The following is a 7,663-nucleotide window of genomic DNA, read 5'->3' as shown; positions in this document are numbered from 1 at the left end:
GTAGGGAAGATGATGAGGAAGTGTCACATTGATGAGGTGCTGGAACCTGTCATCGTGATTACAGCATAGTGCTCTGAAGGAGTCTAGTTCAATTGGTCAGACTACCTTTGTGAAGAGTTCCTGGAAAATTGTCGTGAAGCACAAGAGCTCAGCAAGACGTTCCACTACACGTGGCTCTTGCTATCAATTGTGTTGGTACCATGAGAGCTGCCACAGGAAAGCCATTTCCCTTCAGTCACAATAGACCTCCCTAAAGTAGTGAAGTACACTTCGCTATGGGTGACGAAGGATGCACAGCGAATCAAGGACAACAAGATCTTTTGGATATTGATGGAAATGAACATTCAAATGGCCATCAATCACAAGTCATGATTGCTTCCTGCAGTGGACACCAACTTGTAGGGCTACGCCGAGTTTAAATTAGACTTCCATCGAGTATCCATCAGGGCACAGAAGGACCCTGCACAGAAATGGTACGACTTGCCATATCTGGCAATGAATGATGCCATTGTTGTAGTGCTTGATCAATGGCCAGCAGAGTGGAGCTCTACAATAGATTTGGCGATGGGCAGAAGCAAGTCCACTGCGTAGAAGAAAATGGAGGAGGCCAAGCTTAAAAGCAAAAGAAGGAGGCTATTGATAAGGCTCAGGTGGATCACGAGGACACACAACAGATATGGAAACAGACAGGTGGGACAGAGTGAGGCTCTAATAAAGGCATGAGGTCACCTTCACCTAAGATCGAGGAGGAGACAGATGAGAAGCACAACGCGGACCCTTAGGAGACGTCCACCTGCATCAAGTGCCCAAGATAACTGGAGAAGGGAGGGCCCAGGAAGAAATCAAAGCTGGCAAAGACCTCACTAGACCACATCACATTAATAAAGGGAAACTTGCATGATATCGGTGAGAGAATGAGGGATGTCACCACGGAGGCCCTGCAACAGTTTGAATAGTAGCAATAGATCATCTTAGGGGCCATCCAAACAGGGTTGCAGGAGTTTTAGACCCGTGCATTTCAGGCTGGCATGGTGTCTACCAGCCTGGCTAGCGGCACTTCAAAGGTTGTCGATATGCTGCACACGAAGAATTCCAATACAATAGTGATACTAGATGGAGCACTGACCATAGATAATGAGGCTTACAGGCCCACTGTTAGCACCTTAAAGGGAGTCGAGTTGAACCTGGCAGTGCTCCCGCACTGTCACACGGAATTGGTCAAGGGTGCGGACACTGCTGACCTTCCTAGAAGTCTAAGACATTCTAATGACAAACAAGACAAAATGGAGTGATCTTTCTCTAAATATACCTTTTACAACATGAAAACTACAAGTGTTTAGGCTTACCTTATTCCAAAACGCTGTTGTTGAAGTTCGTCCTTGCCGATCCGGATGAGCTCCTCCTTCACATCAATTCCTGCAACCACAAACAATCAAACCATTACCAAGCACTTGCATTTCATATAATAAAACATATATTCAACATGCATACCAAGGAACACATGAAATAGCTCATTAACACAAGCTATTGAGAAAAATAAACCAGTTTGTATTAATAACGAAACAAAGAAACTCTTACAACCTGGCCTTGGTGTTGTGCAAGTTCCTCCCAGGGTCCATCAAGGGTTTTCCTCTACTTTGACAAAGCTCACCCACTTCCAAGTAGAATCAAGTAAAGACAATCTCTCCTCACAAAGGTTCTAAATGGAAGACCTAAATCCTGCAGCATTTACCCAAAGAAAATGTATAGCTCCAACCTCTCCTCCCTCTGGCTCAATGTCTTTATTTATAGTGCTGTAAAGAGGTTATTCAGGTCCACTATCAATGGGATCATCCCCCTCTTTGGGTGGGATAGCTCCCTTATTGATGGGATAAGTTCCCCCTTAATAGAGATACATGAACCAACTGGAGGCGCATCCATTTCATCAAACCGACCTCTAGAATGTTCTAGAAGTAACCACAAGTAACTTTTTCAAGATAAAACTCGCGCATTTTGCCTTTTACAGAGGGACGCACCTGTCCCTTAACATACAGAGCGTCCATGGACGCAGATTTTGTGAACATGGTCAGCGTCCCCGCAGGTAAGGCTAGAGAGAACCTGCGACCCCAGAGATAAACATATTTTTTACAAGACTTTCTCTCTTCTTTGAGTTTGAGATGGATAACAGAGGCATGAGACTTGCCTAAGAGGGTAGCATGACTGTTGATTTGAGCCATACTAACTGTAAGTAGTCAAGGTGACATTTTTTAGTGTAACACGCACAAAGGACTCCACCTCTTGCAGGATGGATTAATTGCAGAACTGAGGGCCCGAGAGCACCGCACCCTCTAGGTGATCAATGAACATCGGATCAATAACGAGTAGATGGCCCTACAGATAAATGCTTCCGTCGCTGCTGAGACTGAGGCAGCCAAGCAGAGAAAGCATATTTTGCAAGTCATTGAGGAGGCATGGAGAATGGTCCCAGAGTTGGTCATTCCGAGGTACGCATCTGCAAGTTGGCCACAAGGGTGCACGACATTCGGATTGAGATGGTGTAAGTTTAGTTAGAGTTGAACCTGCAAATTATGGAGTTGTAGTTGAAGGCCCAACCTTCAACACCGCCAAAAGTCAAGGAACAATGGGCAACCACTATCACAAAAGCAGTAGCATCGGTGGATAGTGCAGTAGCAAACTGCATGCAATTGCTTGAACAGTCATTTGAGGTCTTGAACAGCTTGCAAGAGGACCACAATGTACATAGGCTAAAGTTGAAATCACTTGAGCTACAACAATGCTATGATGAGGTTAAGGGCAAAGCGTGAACCATCGCGCTGACACAAAGACTAGCCAAGCTGCATGAGGTCAAGTAGCTGAAGGAACAGGTGGATTCAGCACTGCACAAGGAAGGAGTGCTCAAGGTGAGACTCAAGCCCTACCTAGATAAGGCTTACGTAGTGGCAAGGAATATCGAAGGAAAACATACAAATCTACAGGCAACGCAACAAAAGCTCTAGGCTGATAACGCAAGAGTAGTGACCGAGAAGACAGTGAAAAATGCGAAGTAGGTAGCAGCTCAGTGCACAGCCAAAGTTGTGGTCATACAAGTCGAGATGGAAGGGCTTCACACAAAGATCTCTGAGCCTGCTAAGTGACTCAAGTTTGAGTCACGATGTTTGTGTTGGGGGCCTATTGGGAACGGGATACCCCAAAGGACAGTTTTGGGGCTAAAACCCCATATTTTGTCAAATTTTGTAAGAAACTTCTAAAGACTCTACATTTTGTGGTCACAGAATGCATAGGTGTCATAAGTCATAAAGGGTTGTCCACCCTTAGTTTTGTAAAGTAAATTCACCTATAAAGATATCTACCCATGGTTTGTGGACCATGGGATTGTATAAAAAGAGCTAAGCTCTAAGTAGTTAGAATCATCGAACAAGATAAGGGAGTGATAGCTCTGAAGTAAGAAGTCTAAGTTTCGGGTCATAGCGTAGGTAGAGGCTCTGCAGCTAAGTGCACAGAGGCCTAGGGTAGAAGTCCACAACTAAGTTCATGGAACCCTGTAACTATGTGTGTGGGGTGGATAGAGTCTGTAATCACTTGGAAGCTATCAATAAAGAGAATTGTTCTGCAATTTCTGTGTCTTTGATCCAATTGATGAATCTTGTCATTTTACGTATGAATTTCATTTATACTTCTTATACTGTGTGCGAATTTGTATAATTACATTGGATAACTGATTGCATATAAGAATATCTATTTACACAGTGCTAACTATGAGTATCTCATAAGATAAGTAAGACACGTAGAATAGTCTAGGAATCTGCATGGTATGCTGACTTAGCAGTGTGAAAGTGTCTAGATCAAGGGTTAGGGATGCGTGAAGATCAGTCGTACCCTTTCACGGAAGTATTGAAGAACATAATAGAGGGCTCGTCTACCAAGCCCTAGAGCGAAGTGACTTATGCGAAGGTAGGAATAAAGGGAATAAAATTACATCACAACCATCTCAGGGTGTGGAAACTTGGTTCCAGGATCCCCCCATACTACTTCAGGTGAGACTTCGGTCCGTGCTCCATGGGCTAATGCCAAAAGGGCCAGTAGTGTAGGGATTTGTTTGGATAATTAACGCTAAACCTGGGTCAGGCCTCCTCAAGCCAACAATGCCCCTGGCTTTTGCACTTGAGGCACCAAATTTCCTCATGTACCTTCGTCCTAGCCTCTTTTTCCTTTTTCAAGCTCTGTAGTTCCAAGCAGAGGTTCTGCAATCGCAAGTGAATTTGTTGAACACCAAAAGACGCGTCCTGAATAGGCATTTATTGCAATCTCATTGTGATTTCCAGGGCTTCTGCCTGAGTGCCCGAGTCCTTATCTTCTGCTACGATTAGGAAATCCTCAGGTGGGGTAGGAGTGAGGCTATAAACCACTCCCAGTGCTTACTATCTATGAGCTTCATATTAGCTTTGCTAATCACACACTTCAATCTTTGATCTAACTCCCAGGGCATTTCACCAGCCTTCATCATTATTTCCTTGAATCCAAATACTAATTGCGAGTCAAACTTAGGCTTGCCAAATTCCTTGTTCAAAGCAACCTTAGTTTCTACTAACGATTCCAAATGATTATCAATGTATTACTTGATGTACCATGTCACCCTCTGCAAAAAACCAAAATCAATCCACATCCTCACTACTTATATAATTGAAATCTAACAACTTCATTGTATTCAACATGTTGAATGGAGGCGATGGTGGTGGTAGTGTGGGTGAAGTTGTATGCTGTGGAGGTGAGGGTGGAGGTGGAGTGGATGGATGATGAGTTTGTGGAAAGCCTTGTGTTATTAGTTGGATTGCACTTCGTGGTGAGGCCTGTACCTGTCCTTTATCATCACCCGAAGGAGGTCCAATCAGCGGGCTACATTCAGGACCTATTCTCCCTCGATCTCTAAAAATATTTCCACTTCGTGTAGATTTGAACATCAAGTAAATGGCATAACCCGTTTTTCACACAACATCATCTTAATCCAGGTACTCAAAGATATTAGGTAGTTACCTCGTCGCCCTTTGAAGAATCATCACTCTACTTTGGTGTAGATGACTAAGGTATCAACTGTGAATTCTGTAACAAATCCTCCTATGAGTCGATCAAGCTAGTGATCAACAATGCACACGATCTTATCTTTAGAAGCTTCCAACCTCCGCACTAGTTCCAGAGTCCATATTATTGGACTATCAAGTCTCCACCTTCCTTGGTCATCTGCCAATTTAGCTATCCACTTGTATAGCTCGATCAGGAAGGTGCAGAAGAAAATTTCATATATTTCTGTGTACAAATATCTATCCAACCATTGTTCTTTTGTCAAGCACATATTCATGTTATCTTGCACCACAAATTCGTGGATTTTTCTATCCAACCACTTCTCAATTTCCTTTTTGGTCGAATTCCAGTGATGTGACATGACACATCTACTTAAGTAGATCCCGGTCTCAAAAACAAAACCATTTGTTGGATTAATGGGTCCTCGCCCAAGTTCAGAGTTAGCTGCGCTAAATAAAACCCTACACTATCGGCCCTCTCGACATCAACCTGCATCCAACATATTGAATTCTCACTCGAAGTAGTATGGGGAGATGTTGGAACCAAGTTTCCACATCTAGAGATCAGTGTGATGTTCTTTTATCTCTTAGATCTGCCTTCACATAGATCTCTAAACCCTTAGGGCTGGCACTATAGTTTCCTTCCAATGGCCTCTAAACATCCACGAAGGTCTACGATCGGCTTCTGTGGACCTCTAATAGATAGGCTATCTAATCATGCACATCATAAACTAACCTTAGATCGGAATCCACACATATTTTCTTAAGTACTTAATAAACTTAAAAGAAATGTATTATAACTCCCGCTTAAATACTTAACATGCATTGAGTTCAATTAATAGACTTATTCAGTAGATTCACGCATCAATTCGTCATTATTTCATAAATACATTTTCTCATCACGAAATATGTCAGAAACATAACAATAGAAGGAAATAGATAAAACATATGAATTTCTCCAATAGTATTCTTTATTGATCTTCAATCTAAGGTTATAGACTTTAAAATTCCCTCCACACTCAGCTGTAGGAGTTCCCACACTTAGCTGCAGGGGTTCATGCACTCAGCTGCGGACTCTATTCTAGGCCTCTGCACAGTCAGCTACATATCCTTTTCCCCCTATAAGACTTACTTCTCTACGCTAACTCTCGAAGACTCTATTCATTTTACCCATAGACAAAAGCATATATCTACCTTAGACTCCCTAAGACACACCTATTTATACAATCCCATGGTCCACGTACCAAGGGTAGATCTCAAAACCGATTCAATCTTTACATAAACGACAATAAAAACCCTTTTTGACTCTTATCTACCTAGGCACTCCCCATCCACAATTCATTGAGGCTTTACATCATTTTGTAAAAATTTAGATCAAAACTTGGGTTTGTAACCCAAAACTGACACAGGGGACCTCATACCAACTGGCACCCAGTTTTCTTGGTGGAAAATATGGTGGCAACACAGAGGGAATTTTTGTGCCCTGTATCTCCATTTGTTGCACCTTGGCTTCCTCGTCACTGTCATGGATTTGTTCTAGTTCTTTCTACTACTTTCTTCACCTTCTACACATGTTTCTTATCATTCTTGTCCTTTGTCCATTGCTCTTTTGCTACCTTCTTTCTTGGGGATGTCCTTAGCTATACTCTAGAGGCTTCAGCTACTCTCTTTTCTTGACTTCTTTGTGGTTTTTCTTTCATGGCTACTTGTTTTCACAGCGACCTCGTGCTTGTTGGGGCCATGGGTACACTTAATGTTACAGCTCTACCAGTCCAGGCTTCCATGATTCCTGCTAACCCTTTTTCTACAAAATCTCCAACAATCTCTTCGAAACCTCTCTCAAACGTACAACATCACACTTGTCTCACACTTGGTCACAATTTCTCAAACTGAATTCTCTATATGGAAAAGTGTAAAATGTGGAGTAGTACATGGAATTTTTAGCGAATTTGCATTTCAAACCCCATGATTAGCTTAAATCTTGCTCATTCAATGTAGATATGACACTAGATATAGCCAATTCTACTTCATAAATTCATTTCTCTCATGCCTCTTAATGACAAGTTTATTTTAATGACAACGTTTTTCTTCCAATGGTTATATTTCTGGAAAACTTTGACGAACCTTCCCTTGTGACGCAATAATCCTTCCTTTATCATGGTTCTTTCATACTTCAACATACTCCTAAATGTCGTGTAGTAATCTTCCTTTGGCTAAGTTTCCTTCTGCAAAGTAGTTTATATTCTAGTGCCTACTTTCAACTATAGTTGGCACTAGGACTCTTCTCGTTTCATCCTTTAGTATAAATCTCTAGGGACAAAGTCATCGTTATACTCCTTCAATCTGTTACCATTCACTCATTGTGGAATTAGCTAACCATTAACTTCGCGAGCTTAACTGCACCACCATTAGAGATGTGCTTGATGATATACGGTCCTAACCAATTTGATTAAAATTTTCCTTGATGTGCCTGTCATGTCAGGCTTTCTCCCTTGATTTTTGCACTTGTTGATAAAAACCTACCATCAACTTGTCTTCTTCCAGAGAAATTAATTGTGTCATCCTTTCTTCCAATATATTGGAGCCTG

Source organism: Pinus tabuliformis, chromosome Q, assembly GCF_031772625.1.
Source record: "Pinus tabuliformis cultivar Carrire ecotype Pingquan chromosome Q, CPIR1, whole genome shotgun sequence".
In the NCBI taxonomy this organism is placed as follows: Eukaryota; Viridiplantae; Streptophyta; class Pinopsida; order Pinales; family Pinaceae; genus Pinus; species Pinus tabuliformis.
The sequence above is the reverse complement of the archived record's forward strand: the minus strand, read 5'-3'. Positions refer to the sequence as shown.